Here is an 18,415-nt window from a genome sequence, read left to right as displayed (position 1 = left end):
CATTTTAATCACCAAGGCTAAATAATGTTTTATCAATCACCAAGGCTAATAACCAATGGTTGCGTAACTCCATCCAGGAAAACGAGTTTGTATTGTGGCTGTGGTGTTGTGCCAAAAGACATGTCGACTCCTTTCTGTGCAGTAAGTCTCCAATGCAAGTAAAGATTAAAGGTTATGGTAAGCCTGTAGTGCATAGAAGCAATGGGCGAAGTAAAGTAATGTACAAGTCACCTAAAATATCTGTGGAGTCCAGGAAGTGACTCAAAAGGCTTTGTGGGAACCAGAAGAGTGGTAAAATTTGAACCTAAAACCAAACAAGCAAAATAAAATAATGCACAAGTCAACTAAAAGGCTGCAAAGCCAAAGGATCAGCTGAAAAGGATATGTGGGAAACAAACAAGTTGTAAAATTCTAACCTGTCAGTTCCAAGTCTCAGGTATGTGTGATCCACAAGATGTCGCTTAGAAGGCTGATATGGTGTGGTCGTCTGATGAAGAAAACAGACTCCAGATACTTTAATGGATTTAGAAAGTAGACTGTTCCACAATACTATAACCGGAAAAGCTTGAAATTATGCCAGGCTTATTGAAAAAACAGACAAGAGTGTTGAAGATAGTAGGATTGACATAAAGTTAGATAGAAATTCAGAGTATCAGAAAAAGGTGATATTTGTGATTTAGGCCGATTATCTTTCACCAAGTGAGATTCTTTTTTGTATTATTATTTACAAGCACAAGTGAACTGTTTCTTGAAGGGAGTGCGTATGCCAGATCGTATATAAGAATTATGTATGAGTAAAGTATGCAGGTTAAAACAATAACATCTTATTAACCCTTTAACGGGAATGATATTATCAATACATGGAGAAAGTGTTATAATTAATACTCTGCACAGGTGTGAACTTTAACTAACTAAGTAAGGTATAAATGTTCAAATAATTCAATATCTTTAGCTTTTTGGTAAACATATTATGGATTAAGTAATGATGGTACAATACGTTTTCAGAGGCGAGCCTGCATTTATTGCTGAGGGATATTCTTTGTACCAAACTATTCTTCCAGTTGTTATTCTAAAACAAATCCCCAGGTGGCATTGCTTTCTGTATTGAGTGAGGTTTATATACAGAAATATAACATCCAAATAGATGTTTGTTGTCCAAGTAGTTTCAGTCCATTAAAAAGAAATGCAGTTCTCTGTCCTGAATCAAGCCATTCTCCACTGCTCTAAGTTTCGTGATCCAGTTTGCTTCCAATTTGAGTAGTTATAGAGTTCAATTACCACCGCCTGGATGCAATTTTGCAAAATCAATAACATGAAACTTGATTTTCAGTTTTTCACTGCAATTGTGATTTGTTGATACATGTTTGGACAAAGGTTAGTTAAGGTCCATATTTCTGATAGCATGGATGGGTTCTTGCATTCTTTCCATGAGAGAATGACTATTACTTCGTACATAGATAAGGTCACAATTGCATACAATCAAATAAACAACACATTTGGTGATGTAGTTCAAAAAGTATTGTATATGAAACACGTTGTTAGTATTTTATTGAAACAAAGTCATTCTATACAGTGCGTAGGGGCGTACATTAAAAACGCTGGTGACTAATGAATCTGGCCCTTAGTTTGTTAAGTTGATCTTTTGTGTCCTGGATGTATGAAGGTAGGCTTATTACCATTGGCTGGAGAAAGGAACCAATGTACTCAGATAGATGTTTAGTTGAGGAACCAATGCCCCAAATAATCTGTCTACCTGGGGGAAGGGACCTGGTTTGTGAACATTAGGTCAGATGTAAATGCGAATTGCAGTAGGTGTTGGATTCAACATGTATTTGTATTCTAAGTCTGTGATTAGACTTAGTTTGCACCCTTTAAGCAATCCCTGTTCCAACTTTGAACTAAATGTCTCAGAGGTTTACTGTCCAGTCTGCTGTAGGCCCCATGTGTTACTTTGGTGTAATATGTGGTGTTTATTATCACAATATTTCCACATTTGTTGTTATGTTTTCTAAAGCTTTTCTTTCTCTGAATGTGAGATTTCTGTTAGAAAGACTAACTTTGTTTTCCCATTTGCTCTGGTGTTAGTAGAGATCTCTAGTCACAAGTTTACAAACAATGTCAATGGTGTTGTCAGATGACATTGGACAGGCAAAAGTGGATTTTAGGCTTACACCTCTGTCAGTATTGAGATTTAGGGCAGTGTCTTATTACATTAGCAATTCTGTAATAGATGGCATTGAGAAATCAGATTCTTTAATGGATAATAATAATGGTTAGCCCTAGATATGTTTAATGGACCAATTACGGGGCGTATTATCAAGAGCGGCGTTAAAATTATCGCCCGTTTTGTGGCAGAAAACTGACACTAAAGCGGCAACAATTGGCTTGATAATATGCCGTGGAGAATTCCAATAGAAGCCCATGTTCACACCAGAACCTGGACTTCTATTGGAATTCTCAAGGGCATATTATCAAGCCCATTATTCCAGCTTTAGCAGCAGTTTCCTGCCGCTAAAGCGGCGATAATTTTAACCCTGTTTGTTGATAATATGCCCCAGTATTCTTTCAAATTAGTTAGCAGAGCAGAAAATTGTGGTGGTTTAGCATTGAAATGTGTTTTTTAGTTTGAGTTTGCATATATATTTAAATAGATCAACGTGACCTTGGATATAGTTGCCAACAAAAATATGACAAAAGCCATGACCTTTTCGTAGTACATTTATGTCATGCATATTTAACGAGTAGTATGACAGGTTATTGATGGAGACTTTATTATATATGCGTGTCTGTTTCTTTCGTTTCCCCAGCCACATACTGTGCAGTGGTCTATTTCTTGTAGATAAGTGAGAGGGGATTGTGCCAAGTGGAATATCATTCTTTTGATTCTTGAACTCTGCCTGTGTTGTTACTCCTACTCTGGTTGGTGTCTCTAAACCGGTTTTTCCCCCTCCTGGTGGGCTTGTATTGGGGCAGTGTTTTTTATTGGCTTTGTTGCATAGCATTTGCTCTAACAAAGTGGAGATTCCAGATGTGGGGGATATTAGTAGCCCATGCCCTGTCAAAGACACTCTCAATGTTTTCATTAGTGATACTGGACACGTCAGATTCGCTAGTGGAGCCAGTCAAAATAGTGTTGGAAAGCTCATAACCTTTAGAGTGAGTGAGTGTCTTGTTGTCAAACCTATGTGCAGATGTAAATATTCAACCATTCTTATGGTCAATCTCATTTCTTTTCAAGTTTTGCATTTTTTTAGTCCTTAATATAAAGTAGGTGTTTGGTGTTTGGTTAGTATTTCCTATAGTATTTTTTCATTTTTCTCAGTAGCCTCAGGCTGCATTTCCTAATTTGATAATTAATTTACAACATGAGGGGATCACCCTTCCTCTCTACATGTCCTATTTAAACTATCCAAAAGAATAGTTGTTTAGTAACTGGTATCCCTCAATTAGAAGTTCCTCCTCTAAATTTCAAAAACATGGTAACATAACTACTCTAAGACTAAGGTGGGTAGCTGTGGCCATAAATTTGCTACACATCGAAAATGTATAGTATCGGTGTGGGAAAGTGGAATGCTGATTGACAAGGATGAAACCCTGCTCAAGCAGCAACAATAATCCTTGTCAGGGTGAAGCTACAAGTAACCCCCAAATTAAACTGTGCTCAGCCCTCTTGTAGCTGGGTACAAAGCAGTCAGGCTCAACTTAAGACTCAATGTGTTAAGCATTTATGCAGCAATTTAAACAGTAATTAAACAACACAATAACAATCTCACACCAGTTGAGGAAAACAGAGACAAATGTAATAAATAATTTAAGACCAACACAACAAAAATCAGTAGAACTGGAGACATGCAATTTTTAAGATTTAGGTGAAAGATAGTACAAAGATCCAACTGTGGTTATCTGGTCATGCTAGACTGTGACAAAGTCATAAGTTCAGGCTGGCCACCATTGAGCGCAGGCAATCTACAGGGACCCAGGTGGATCAGCTGAACAAAGTACCTTAAATCCTGGTTGTAGAGTGATGCAGAGTCCCGCGTTAAGGATGCATCGCACAGCAGAGGTGATTTGAGTTTCTTACGTGAAAATGAGTTGTGCAGCAGCAGTTCTGTGGAGCTGGGGTGGGCGTTATGCGGTCCTTGCATGGAGATGCATCACGCAGCAATGATTCAGAAAAGCTGTGATAGGCAAGGTGAGGTCCTCGCGTGGAGATACGTTGCACACCAGCAGATTCTGATGAGCTGCGGAGGGAGATGCGAAGTCCTGCATCAGGTATGCGTCAAGCAGCATTTCCATTTCTGAGTCTTGCGAGGTGATTTGTTGCGCTCCTTCGGTTTGGACCACAGCAAATTCAGGCTCGCCTCCAAGGGTCCAGGACTGGGGTATCACCAGATACACAATATAAGGAAAACATGGGCACACTCAGATTTCAAACAGTTATAAAAAAGGTTTAACACTAATGCGTATACAGCCAACATATTTTTCACCCTGAGGTACTTTTTCAAGGCTGAATGTAATAGAACAAGTCACTGGGAAATGTTCGTATGAATATCATACAATATATCAATCTTGATGTTATAGAAACAAAAATGTGCAAGATCCCAATAGGCCACATGACGTGTTTTGAAAAAAAAGGGTCCTTAATAAAAAAGCCACCTTTCCATGATGATATGAGAGAAAATATTAGTAAGAATAATAAGTCAAAAACTAGTGTGGGCGAGGTGCCTGAAAGTTAGATCACCTCATAGGTAAAGAAGCACAGTGCTAACAGTCAAGGGAATAGCCAGATCATCTAAATATTATGCACCAATAATAATAAACTATGCCCAAAGACATATGTCTAGGAAAAACAGCAGTCACAGCTAAATTAAAGTGTATAGAGTATAAAAAACTCCAGATCTACAGTGTCATTGTGCATCCCCATGTACAGTGAACATTTAGAAAACATATAAAAAAAAGGGCCTCTAAAGAAAAAAACTCCGGGAGGAACCTACCTTATGTGTCACATGGTACACAAAAAAAGTATAACACAAATGTCCTAAAAGTTGTCAAGACATAAAACAAAAATACCTTTAAGTAATATTAATCAAATGAGATCAAAATGTAAAAAAAGGAAACAGGGCTTAGACTCGAAGGTGCAAGTGATAGGTGTTTAGATCATACCACAATGGGACACGTGCTATAATAAGTATAGTCCCAAAGCATTGGTCAATAGGTGGGTACAATAGAGAATATGTATACGTAGAATAACTATAGCAACCCAATAATCAAAGTTGTGGACCAGAAGGAGGCCCTTAATTAAAGTAAAGAGGTCCTATAAAAAAGGTAAGAATGATGGCAATCATACCACATATAGTTGATTTGTAATAAGTACAAGGTGTGAAAATGTGAAAACCTTCCACAGTTACATACAGCTCTCCAGCCCGTGGAAATAGGTCTGGAGTGCTTTTGCTGCCCCCTGTAATAAGTGAAGGCTATGATAGGACAACCGCACCGAGAGTATAAAAACCATGAAGGACATAAAGTGTCCCAGTGCGCCTGTGTCATATGAAAAAGTTATATTCTGTGAAGGTATGGTTCAAGACGTACGGTAAGACTGACCTGTTAGGAACATTCAGAAACTGTGCTGATTCTTGCAGAAGGTGGACAAATTCTATGATGGTATTTAACAGCGTACTGACATGACCACAGTAGTTATCAAAAGCAGTCTTTGTGATACGCAAGTGTGGTAGATAACAGCTCTGTCTCCTCATTAAGTCAGAATGGCCCATCCTGCCAAAACCTGTCTTCTCTTTGTCTCACTGTCTGTGACAATACACAAGAACCAACTGCCAGCTACAGCCTGTTGGCACCAAATGGTTAGGGCAACAAAATGGCAACTTTCTAGAAGTGGTATTTTTCAGAATTGCAACTTAAAATCTAAGTTTACTATTAAAGATGGATTTTACTTACAATTCTTCAGGCACCAAACTCGACCGGTTTACCTGCTCCCAATTGAAAATTATCATGTATTATATGCAATGAGAAACCCCAATGTTACCCTTTGGGAGAGGTAGGGCTTGCAGTAGTAAAAAACGTTTTTCAATACCAGGACATGTGAAACCTAAAAGTACATGCCCAGCTTTTTAAAATACCTTAGCCTTACTCTCTGGGCTGTGTTTTGGCCAACCCAAGTGGTGACTTATGTGCATTGAAAAGGAAGATTTGGCATTGGCAAAGGTTTATTTTGCGAGGTTCAACTGAAGTTTAAAACTGCATACACAGGACACAATGGCAGACCTTAGGCATATTTTACAGTGCTACTGGAGTGGGTGGCACAATCAGTGTGCTGCAGACCCGCTAGTAGCATTTAATTTACATGCCCTGGGTTCATGGGGTACCATCTTACGAGGGACTTACAAGTACATTAAATGTGCCACTTGAATATAAGCCAATTCTACCATGTTTAAGGGAATAAGCACAATCATTTAGCACTGGTCAGCAGTGGTAAAGTGCACAGAGTCCCAAGGACAATAAAAACAAATTCTGTAAAAATAGGAGGGGTGAAAGCAAAACATTTGGAGAAGACCATCCTACAGCTGTCAGGTATGACAATTGGGTTTGCTAGTTACTGCATCATACAAATGTCAAAATTAGGTACTGCAACAATATCCAACACCTTGCAACCCAGGGGCGGTTCCAAAGCCTTTTGGCATATGGCAATTGAAAGATTATGTTACGGAGCACTCTTAGCAATTACTAAAAGAACAAAATGATCCACAAGTTTTGCTCAAGTGAACATTTCATGTTGGTTGATGTGTTCTCTAGTATTCAATTGTGAAGACCATACATCACTACAGCCAAAATGTGCTTCATCGCAACAAATAGTAGACTTTCTAACAGAAATCGCACATAAAAAGAAAAAAAAGCTTCAGAAATCTTAATGCAGATATCCGATATTGTCATCAAGGAGGGTGATAAGGGTGGAAATATTGTGATGATGAATCACACAGATTACATCAATGAAATAGATTGGCAATTAGCTGATGGTCGGGCATACTGCAGATTGGACAGTAACGCTCCCCACCAGGTGGACCTATTATTTCGGACAATGGCTCCCCAACCAAACATCTGTCTGAGTCCATTGATTTATTTCTCCAGCCACGGTACAAAATCTACTTTCATACATTCTGGACACAAAAGATGTTCTTTATTTACCTAGTGGTATACAATGGTGGGAAGATCTCATGTTTGTCACCCTGGACATCTTATCTCTATTCACATGCACACTAAAAGAAAAGGCATTAGAGGCCATAACACATTTCCTCTTCCATAGGGTTGACCTATTATATGAACATGCATATATGTTACTGGAGATGATCTCCTACTTACTAGACAACAATGTTTTTCCTCGTGAAGGCCACTGATATTGACAAACACAAGGGGTAGCTATGGTTTAAAAAACACACATATGGAAATCCTGCCCATCTGAACTCATTCAACACATTTTGTATTGGGGACGATTCACTGATGATATTTTTATGATCTAGGCAGATGATGAAAAATTGCTACCTAATTTATTTGACCATTTGAATAACGATCCCTGAAACATCACTTTTAAATATCAGAACAGCAAAACCCATATTGAGTATTATATGATGACAATAGCAAAATAGGGTCTAAGATCAAATACAAACCTACAGCTTGGGTGAAATGCCACATATACAACGTAAATGCTAGAATGACCAAATTTATAAACAAGAACAAGCATCCCTGGAGAGAGATACTAGCTAGAGAATACTTAAGTTCAGTTCATCAACCTCAGTAGCTAGGTGTATAGAATTGAATAAAGACTGAGGGCCCAATTCACAAAAGTAATCTGAGACAAAATCCTAACTTTACGATTTCGGTATTCACAAAGGGCATTTTGGAGTAGTAAAGTTAGGATTCCTAACTTTACTACACCTAAACTGAGCCAAAATCTTAACTTTAAGACTTTGGGTAAACACAAAGGGCATTTAGGAGTAGTAAAGTAGGAATTCCAACTGAACTGCTCCTAAAGGCCTTTTGTGAATACCGAAAGTTGTAAAGTTAGGATTTTGTCTCAGATTACTTTTGTGAATCGGGTCCATTGGCACTTACTGACTGTGGACAACAGTCTTTACCAGATTGTCCCCAAAAAAATAATGATCGCTCACAAGAGGGGAAGACCCATACAGGACTTAGTATACCATAGCTATCTTGATACAAACAATTGATGGGCTTCTTTAAGTGTGGCTTTTGTAACATATGCCATTATGCACTGGATAAAATCACTTTGTTTCAAAAGAATACCTAGAAAGTGTTGTATGTACAACACTTTATGAATTTCAACATCAATTCTGTTGTTTATTTGATTGCATGGTATTATGACCTCATCTATGTGGGGAGTTTGATTCATCCGCTCAAGGAGAGGATACATTAACAAATAAAATATGGACCCCAACTATTCGTTGTACAAACATTTCTCATCAAATCACAACTTTAGTGTTAAACTGTAAATCAATCATTCATTCATAATCTTTATTTCGGTACATTAGAACCATAAACGATACATAAAAAACATCAACTGATAATATTACAGGGTCCAAGTAAAGATACAATCGAGTAGTTTTTGCAAGGAAACATTGGTAGGGGTATCTAATCCTTACGTATAAAACCTTAATTTAAATAAGTTGAAAAGGCATCAAGAATAAACAATACATGTGGTATTTGAGGTTTGAGTCCATAGCCAGTCAAGATATTCCAATATTATTAAAACATTAAACAATTAATATATATACATTTCATAATTCATGAGCAATGCGATCAGCAGTGTCATTTCATTAAGGGTTGCTCTATTATTTTAGTCAATTGCATAGCAATACAACAATTTCTCTAAAGTTTCAGGCCCACTTTTGCTCCTACAAAATGTTGTTGCTACTAAAAATCTGCTAATACCGAAGATAATAACCTGACTAGTATCGGTTTTTAGGATCCTTTCCGCCTCTTTGTATGATCTCACTCCTAAATTTAGACAGAGCGGTTTGATCCATCTTTTTCTAGCAGCAACATAAGCTGGGCAAAAGAACAAGATGTGCGACTCATCTTCTCTTGCATTACCTGGGCATAGGATACATAAATCATTTATCTTTTCAATTTCATAATTTGACATCCTAGCTACAGTTGTGTTTATGTTCAATACTCCATATCTATATTTCATATATAATGTTTTAGCAAGTGGTGGATATACCTTGTCCAAAAACTGCTCAAAATGAGCACTGTCTTTGAACAAAAGGAACTTACTTGTTAGAGTGCCACCCACTCGTTCGTTTAACACACTGTGTTCAGTATCAATCAATCAATCAATCAATGCATTTATATAGCGCACTACTCACCTGGGTGGTCTCAAGGCGCTTGGGGAGGGGGGTCCGCTACTGCTCGAACAGCCAGGTCTTGAGCTGCTTCCTGAAGGCGAGGTGGTCCTGGGTCAGGCGGAGGTGGGTCGGGAGGGTGTTCCAACTCTTGGCGGCCAGGTAGGAGAAGGACCTTCCTCCTGCGGTGGCTCTTCGGATGTAGGGGACGGCGACGAGGGCGTGGCTGGTCGATCGGAGCTGGCGTGTGGGGGTGTAGAAGTTGAGGCGGCTGTTGAGGTATCTTGGGCCTTGGTTGTGTAGGGCTTTGTGTGCGTGGGTGAGGAGACGGAAGGTGATTCTCTTGTTGACCGGGAGCCAGTGCAGGTCTCTCAGGTGTCCGGAGATGTGGCTGTGTCGGGGGATGTCAAGGATGAGTCTTGCTGAGGCGTTCTGGATCCGTTGGAGTCTCTTCTGGAGCTTGGCGGTGGTTCCGGCATAGAGGGCGTTGCCGTAGTCCAGTCGGCTGGTGACGAGGGCCTGGGTGACCGTCTTCCTGGTCTCCATGGGGATCCACCGGAATATCTTACGTAGCATGCGCAGGATGTTGAAGCACGACGAGGAGACGGCGTTGACTTGTCTGGTCATGGAGAGGGAGGAGTCCAGGACGAAGCTCAGGTTGCGTGCGTGGTCTGTTGGTTTGGGTGCGCTGCCCAGGGCGGGGGGCCACCAGGAGTCGTCCCAGGCGGAGGGTGATGATCCCAGGATGAGGACTTCCGTCTTGTCTGAGTTCAGTTTCAGGCGGCTGTTCATCATCCACTCGGCTACGTCTTTCATCCCTTCGTGTAGGTTGGCTCTGGCGGTGGCGGGGTCGTTGGTGAGGGAGAGGATCAGCTGGGTGTCGTCGGCGTAGGAGATGATGTTGAGGTTGTGTTGGCGTCCGATGGCCGCAATGGGGCTCATGTAGACATTGAAGAGGGTGGGGCTGAGCGAGGAGCCTTGAGGGACGCCGCAGATGACTTTGGTGGCTTCTGATCTGAACGGGGGGAGGCGGACTCTCTGTGTCCTCCGGCGAGGAAGGAGATAATCCATTCTAGTGCCTTCTCCTGGATTCCGATGTTGCTGAGGCGGTGCACTAGGGTGCGGTGGCAGACAGTGTCGAACGCCGTGGAGAGGTCCAGGAGGATGAGGGCAGCTGTTTCTCCGTTGTCGAGCAGGGCTCGGATGTCATCGGTGGCTGCGATGAGGGCGGTCTTGGTTCTGTGGTTGGCCCAAAAGCCAGACTGCGAGAGGTCGAGGGATCCGTTCGTCTCGAGGAAGGCTGCCAGCTGCTTGTTGACGGTCTTCTCGATGACTTTGGCCGGAAACGGGAGGAGCGAGATGGGGCGGTAGTTTTTGAGTTCGGTGGGGTCCGCTGATGGTTTCTTCAGTAGGGCACTGAGTTTGGCGTGCTTCCAGCTCTCTATCGTGCGGATGGTGTCTTCGGTGCAGATCGGGGTCCAGGCCCGGAGGGTGGTGGTAGGGGCGTTGGTGCATTTGTGGGGTGTGTAGGTTGTGTACTGAAGCTGTTGTGTATGTCTGCAATCTTGTTGTGGAAGTAGGAGGCGAGGGAGTTGCAGAAGTCTTGTGATGGGGTGATGTTGTTGGTTCCGGCGTTGGGGTTGGAGAGCTCTTTGACGATGTTAAAGAGTTCCTTGCTGTTGTGTGCGTTGTTGCCTAGAATGAGGATTTCAATATCCTCTTTAAGAGTTTTGAGTTAATGTTGATGGGTCATCCCAAAACTGCGATAAACCGATCCTTTTCAACCATGTGCAAACATGTTTTAGCCATATGATACTATTATTCTGATCCAATTCTCTTATTTCTTTTAGACCATCCTTATAGTCTAGCAACTCTGGTGTCGACCAAAGTCCTACCCAAAGTGTCAATGGTCTCAGAATCGCGTAATGATCAGTACGTTTCATTTTCAGATCAAGCATAATTGGTATTAATGGTGTACATACGGGCAATCTTAATGACGCTCTGTAAAATGTATTTTCGCCAACCTCGAAGACCTATTTGCACGAGGTTCCCCATATTTCAGCTCCATATAACGCTGCAGATTGGGTTTTAAACTTGAATACCTCAAGTGCTGGGTAAACAGCCTTACTAAGACTGTTCCCATGTCTTTTCATAATTGGTAACGTATTTTGTATTAGAGTCATTTTGCTTTTTTCCATTTGGGTTTCCATGATAATTTGGAGTCCAGGGAAACACCCAAATTGCTAAAATTCTGTACGTATTCGAACTTTTGGCCGTTTAAAAACAAGTTTTCCCTAAAAGTTGTGTGAGGATTTATGGCCATGTATTTGGTCTTGTTAGTATTGATCTCAAGGCCTTTTTCGTTACAGTATGTTTGGAACGAGTTTAATAAACATTGTAGTCCCTTGGGTGATTGGGATATTAATATAGTCAGCGAAGAGGAGGGCTGGTATCCTTTCTCCCCTTAATTTTGGTGCATCATTTTTACAGCCCTCCAAGAAAGATGGAATATCATTGACGAATAATGAAAATAACGTGGGTGCCAATACGCAGCCTTGGCGAACCCCCCTCTTTATAGGCAACGGACTTGTCAGTTCGCCCCTCGGGTCCCACCTAACCTTGGCATAGTTGTTTTCATGCAGTCTCATAATCTGTTCTAAAAGATTAACTGGCAGCCCTTGGCAACTCAATGACTCCCATAACAAATCACAGGGAATAAGATCGAACGCAGCCCTGAGATCTACAAAGGCTACATATAAGTGCCCCTTTCTTATATTTACATACTTCCAACATAAGCAACAAAATCTGAAGACCTGATCTATAGTACTTATTTTGGGTCTAAACCCTGCCTGAAACTTTGAGAGGACTGTGCTTTCCTCAATCCATATGTTCATACGATTTAAAATATGCCTTGCATAAATCTTTTGTAAGATGTCAATTAAACTAATTGGGCGATAGTTTGCTGGATCGCTCCTATTGCCCTTTTTAAAAATTGTAACGATTTCCGCCCCCTCCATGTTTCCGGAAAATATACACCCGCTGCTACAGCATTACACAAATAGTTAATATAGGGACCCCAGACACTAATTTTGTGCTTATATAAGTCTCCTGGAATTTTATCCAGTCTGGGTGCTTTACCATTTTTAACTAAATTAATGGCCAGTATTGTTTTCTCTAGGTCAAAATCTAACTTGACTTTGCTTGGACTTAATGATAGCCCATCCTTTGTTGGAACCCTGCCATTCCCTGGTGCTCCATATAACTTGGTAAAGTGCTCAACCCAAGTAATCTCATCAAGAAAAACATCCTTTGTTCTTTTCCTGTTTTATTTCCTTTGGCCACCAGTCTCCAGAACCCCATTTGATCCTTATTCTTAGCAGCAATAAGCAAGTCTGAACAATTCTCTTCGACCCATGATGTTTTGGCCTTCTCTTGTATTTTCCTATATTTGAGACTAGCTTCTTTTATTTTAAGCATGTTATCATTTTTATAGCTTACAGTAGTGAGGGCCTTCCTCTTACTGATGGGACTGCGTCTACATAAAATGTTTTATAGCCTACTCTGTGTGGGATCTTTGTCGCCCAAGTCTCCTGTAGGAGACAAATATCACTTGTTTCAATGTATTCATTCCAGTCAGGATCGCTACCATTCCTTCCAAGTCCCGCTATGTTCCATGAAATCAGTTTTAGTTCCAATAAGTTGCTAGCACTTGTGGCTGTCATGGGTTCATTTGTCATGTGACTTGTGTTCATAGTCCCCTTTACCAATGGAAGCTCTCCTGCCTCACTCGATGTAAGGGTTTGAGGCATTAATATGTTCCCACCCACATCCTGCTCCTTTTCTTCTTTCGATTTATCATGGGGCACAGTAATTGGAGCATTTATTTTCCCCTCTACCCCCCTCTCTGTGGATGTTATCAATATTTCCTCATCTGGAACATTTGTGGGTTGAAGTCAATCAACAGCCTCCAGAGATGATAATTCTTGGAAGCTATTAAAAGTGTAGGGAATGAGATATTATTATGATTGTGATTTATTTCCACGCTGCCAGGTCTATAAAACACCCCCAGGGGTAGGGCGTGGATACTAGTGCTCTGTATTAATGTCTCCTTGTGTGCTCTTAACAAATTACGAACTATATAAGGACGCCTAAAATTTATGACAATACCATCTCCTTGTATGTCATTTGGAGAGTCCCCCACCCACCCTACCCTACGCACCATTAGGATTTCATTCATTTTATGAGGGTTAAACTTTTTAAACTTTGAAAGCCAATCCGTTGCTTTATTTCTAAGGTTATGCCAGGTTTCATTTTGTTCCCTTCTCAGGGCAGGCACACCAGCTAGTATTAGGACGTAGGGATATGCGGCAGGGGGTACGTTTAGAACATGAGAATTAGTAATTAAGTCAGTCCCTTTTGGGCTAAACACTAACACCCTAGAGCTGTCCTTTTTGGAGTGATCTATTCTGTTCTCAATTCGGGTGTCAATCTTACTGTGTGCCTCCCTATCCCCTAATGCCTCTACTCTTCCTCCCACAATCCCGGCACTATTTGCTGTTTCAGTTCTCATTTGTCTTGGGATTTGTTTGTCACGACTGGCTTTCTTACTTTCAGTATATGCGATCCTATACTCAGCTAATAGTTTTGCCCTTCTTCAATAGTTCTATTCCCATCCCCAATTATGGTGCCTAGTTGAGCTATGGTCAGATTTAGCTGGTCAATTTTACAATCCATGGCCCTCACTTTAGTGCCCATGCAATCATTTATTTGAGTCTGCACAGAGTCTAAAGTGGTTTTAAAAATGTCCGCCACGGTTTGCTCTATTGTCCCAACCACTTCATCTGTTTTGCCTGGACAGAAGGAATTATCTATCTCAGTTTGTGTTCTAATAGTCCAACATAGGATCTCCTCATATTCTAACTTATTGGTATCCCCTTTATTTGTTCTTCCTGTTCCCCCAGATTTCCCTTTCTTTTCACCAATCCTTTTTCCCCTCTGTGCATTCATGGATCTTTCCTTTGTCATTCCCACCTGTTTTAAGGCTCAAAGTCTTGTTGATATTGCGGGAGTCGTGGGTTCATCCATGTTAGAGGACCCATTAACACTTGATATAAGATCTGTGACAGGGTTATTCGGAACAGGAGGGGGGTTACAATACGGCTGCTTACATTTGATTTTGTTACATTGGGTGGCGTTTGTAAGCCAGATTGCCTATATGTTGGTAATTTTGATGGATCAAGTGACAGCCTTCTTTCAGCTAATTTTATTTCATGACTTAAAAGCGATTCCACTCTTATTATAAAATCATCAAGTGTAAATGTACATGTATTTATATAGCGCAAATCACTGATTGAGGTCGGTATCTAAGCGCTTGCTTAGGGAACCCGTCCTGGTATTCCCCTGTGAGATAACCCCGGCAGGGTATCCACAAGGTGAAAGCCAGGCATCCCGCCACGAGGGGCCGTTGTGGAGATTAAGCAAGCTATTGCCCAGAGTCACAGAGTGTGAACCCATGAGTCGAGAAGGCACCGGAGCGAGAATTATCGAGTCCGTGGAATTTTTTAGCCCAAGACCCGCCGAGGCGGGGAATTGAACCCTGGTCCAGGGCCAATCTCAGCTTCCAGGTCTGCCGCCTCTAACCCCTGAGCCACACTTCTCCACCCAAGTGGGCCTGCTGCACCCTTCCATTTACTCATGATTAGGTGTTACTCTTATTATACTGAATGAGTCTTCTCAACCGCCCCCGCGGCAGCGATAATAGATGTTATCGATTAAAATCCTAAATGCGATATGGCAAGGATACTTAGTCTTTGTTCTTCAATACCATTTCAAGCCCAAATAGTAACAAAAACCAACTGCTTATTATGGCAATCACAACCTAGTTCGAATTGTTATTCTACCAAATGGCTGTTGTCTGGTGAAGCCTATTACACTCTGGTTTTCAATAGCACTAGCCTATGGTCTGGTTTCCGCGGCCTGATTAATACTCCCAGCTAAATGTGACCACCCTTCGTCTATTATTATACGAGTAACAATACAATACACTGCAGTCCACAGATCTTTTGTCTTTCTTGTCCAATTCACAACACGTTTTTAGCAAGGGCCAACAAAGTCACAAGGGACGTCAGTTATTAGTAGATGATATAACACTATGACTTAAGATATATATTGGCATACATCTTACCCACTTGTGACTCGATGTTATGAATGCAATAGCCAAGAGGGGTGGCCCAGCACAGCCTCCTTCGGCCTCCGATAGCCTTAGACGGCCCGCCCTTGGCCTGGGCGTCGCCCGGCGCATGCCCACGTGCGTTCCGCGGGGCGGAAGCTGCTCTCCGCTTTCCAAGCGCCTCCTATCGCTTGCTGCTGGTGTCAGTGGTGAGCGCCGCAGGGGAAGTGCTGGGACTTGGAGTCCTTTGCCCCCTAGTTGTGGTGGTTGTAGGAGCGGGAGCGGGAACAAAAGCAGAAAAGACCCCAGGTGGTAGTCAGCAATGTGTTGCGGTCTCCCAGACCGGCTTTGGCGTGGTGAGTATTTGCCTTGGTTCAGCGCAACCCGCCAGACTCCAGCCGCTCTCTGCTTTTCAAGCGCCTCCTGGCGCTTGCTGCTGGCGTCGGTGGTGAGCGTCGCAGGGGGAGTGCTGGGACTTGGAGTACTTTGTCCCCTATTTGTGATGGTTGTAGGAGCGGGAAAGAAAGCAGCAAAGACCCCAGGAGGTAGTCAGCAATGTGTTGCGGTCTCCCAGACCGGTTGTGGCGTGGTGAGTATTTTCCTTGGTTCAGCACGACCCGCCAGACTCCAGCCGCTCTCCGCTTTCCAAGTAAGCATGAGCGGATTTTGCGGATTGGCAATCCGCGAATTTGCGGATTTGCAAACTCGCAATCCGCAAAATCCGCGAATTCCCGCGAATTTGCGGATTTTTTTTTTTTTTGTGTTCGCCCGTGTTTCTGCCAGTTCGCGAGGGTTTTTACAATTTCGCAATTTGCGAACTTACCTGTCGGGTCGCAAGTTTTGCGAACTTGTTGTTTCTACGTGTCCAACCTGTTTGGGACACTCTTCTTCATCACTGCCACTCTCTGTCACCACTGCCACTCTCTGACTACTCATGCCACCCTCTGGCCCACCCATGCCACCCTCTGTTTCATCACCACACCCTCTGGTTGTCCAGTGTACATTATTTTTGGCAAAGCAAAGCACACCTTCCCTGCCTCAAGTGACCTGAATTAATTTGGGGCTGATTAATGTGTCACAGAATATTTTTTTAGCTGGCACCTGCTTCCTTAGTGCGCCCTGATTAGTGATCTTTTGCACTTGCTAAGTGCTTTCATTGTTGCAAAATTAGTTACAACACCTGCCCTGCCCCAACTGACAATAATGAATTAGGGGCTGATTAATGGATTTTAACTTCCAGCCTGGCTCCTGCTTGTCTCCCTTAGCTGTAATTCAGGACCTTTGTGGCATATGTGTAACTATTCTGAGGTTCAGAGCAGGGTCACATAATAGTTGCAACTGGCAACTGAACTCTGGAGGGGCCCCTCAGGAAGCACTACAGGAAATGGCTACTAATGATGAGCCTGAACTTTTGAACCTGGTAAGTAGTTACTTTCAGTTTTGCTAAAATCGTATTTCTGCAATTTCGCACTTATTCGCGGGGCGCGAACTCACGCGAACAGTGCGAGCAGTGCGAGCAAAATCCGCTGCTCGCGGATTTGCGGATTTTTCAGGAAATTCGCAAATCTCGCGGATTGCGGATTTCCCGAAAATCCGCAAAATCCGCGAGCGGAACGGATTTTCCGCCCATGCCTATTTCCAAGCGCCTCCTGTCGCTTGCTGCTGGCGTCTGTGGTGAGCGCCGCAGGGGGAGTACTGGGACTTGGAGTCCTTTGCCCCCTAGTTGTGGTGGTTGTAGGAGCGGGAGCGGGAACGAAAGCAGCAAAGACCCCAGGCGGTAGTCAGCAATGTGTTGTGGTCTCCCAGACCGGTTGTGGTGTGGTGAGTATTTTCCTTGGTTCAGTGCGACCACTGAAAATCAAGTTTCATGTTATTGATTGTGCAAAACTGCATACGAGAGGTCCGCAACAGTTACTGCTATCAATTCTAATGGCAAACTGGCCCTTTAGGGTATAAGTAATAATTCTTGATTTCACCAATAATTATGCTTCAATCCATACATTTTGTTTGGCATGGTAATTTTTCAACATTTTAAATAGACTCAAAATGTTGCTTTGCAGCCACAACTTTTCTGAGGTTTTATTTCTCTAAATGTTCCTATATAAGTTATACTAATCTAATTTCAACATGGTATTTTCCTTATGCAATCCTCGTATTCGGGCCCTCATAGCATTTATAGTCACTATACATCTAATTTAACTTTCATGACATTAATTTGGTTTAACACAAAATGAAATACTACTATACAAGCAAGGAACGCACAATCCCTATCATGACAATTTCATTTAAATACTTGTGTCATGGCCTTCATATTTACTCAATATCACTTGTATTTACTAATATAAATTATAAGATTCATCTCATCACTTGACAGCTTTTGTTGCTTCTCCAATATTAATCACCCTTCTTCACACTTTGAGCTACCTGTTTGGGAGCTTTTTGGATTATCTAACATTTGTGGGTATACATGTGGTCAAAGTGATCAGGATCAAATAGTAATTTAAGCATTGTTGAGTAAATCAGTTTATAATTATGTAATGCCGGTTTTTATATTTAAGTGCTGCACTGAGAAAGTCAATTGGGACGAAACACCTGTTGGCTGTAGTGATGTATGTTTTATGCAATGGATTACTAGAGAGCACATCAATCGACATTAACATGTTAAACTTAGTCAAACTTGTGGCTAATTTTATTCTGGTATTAATTGTTAAGAGTGCTCAGATACATAAGATTTCAATCTACACGTTAACCTTCTGAGACTGTGCTCAGAATAGAATTATTTATAATTTTGTTTAGTTACCTTCTTAATAGAGTTTCTTGTCAAATCTTAATAAACTTCAAAATGTTCGTTTTCTTTCTGCCATCAACTCTGTAA

At 41.8% G+C, this 18,415-nt stretch overlaps 1 protein-coding gene and 1 long non-coding RNA gene across 4 annotated transcripts in view; one reads left to right on the top strand and one right to left on the bottom strand.

Annotated features, from left to right (window-relative positions):
- The window catches only part of COLEC11 (collectin subfamily member 11), a 422,362-nt gene that overhangs the window by 398,684 nt on the left and 5,263 nt on the right, over positions 1 to 18,415 (top strand). The gene's annotated exons all lie outside the window — the stretch shown is intronic.
- Positions 3,710 to 18,415, bottom strand: part of LOC147707335 (uncharacterized) — an 84,050-nt gene continuing 69,344 nt past the window's right edge. The window contains exons 4-5 of the long non-coding RNA XR_015296613.1: positions 18,341 to 18,409; positions 3,710 to 4,377 (exon numbers count right to left, since the gene is read on the bottom strand). This is a non-coding gene — a long non-coding RNA (uncharacterized LOC147707335). The remainder of the gene's footprint in view (positions 4,378 to 18,340; positions 18,410 to 18,415) is intronic.

The sequence above is a fragment of the Lissotriton vulgaris genome, chromosome 6 (assembly GCF_964263255.1).
Source record: "Lissotriton vulgaris chromosome 6, aLisVul1.2, whole genome shotgun sequence".
In the NCBI taxonomy this organism is placed as follows: domain Eukaryota; kingdom Metazoa; phylum Chordata; class Amphibia; order Caudata; family Salamandridae; genus Lissotriton; species Lissotriton vulgaris.
This window is presented reverse-complemented; position numbering and strand designations above follow the sequence as displayed.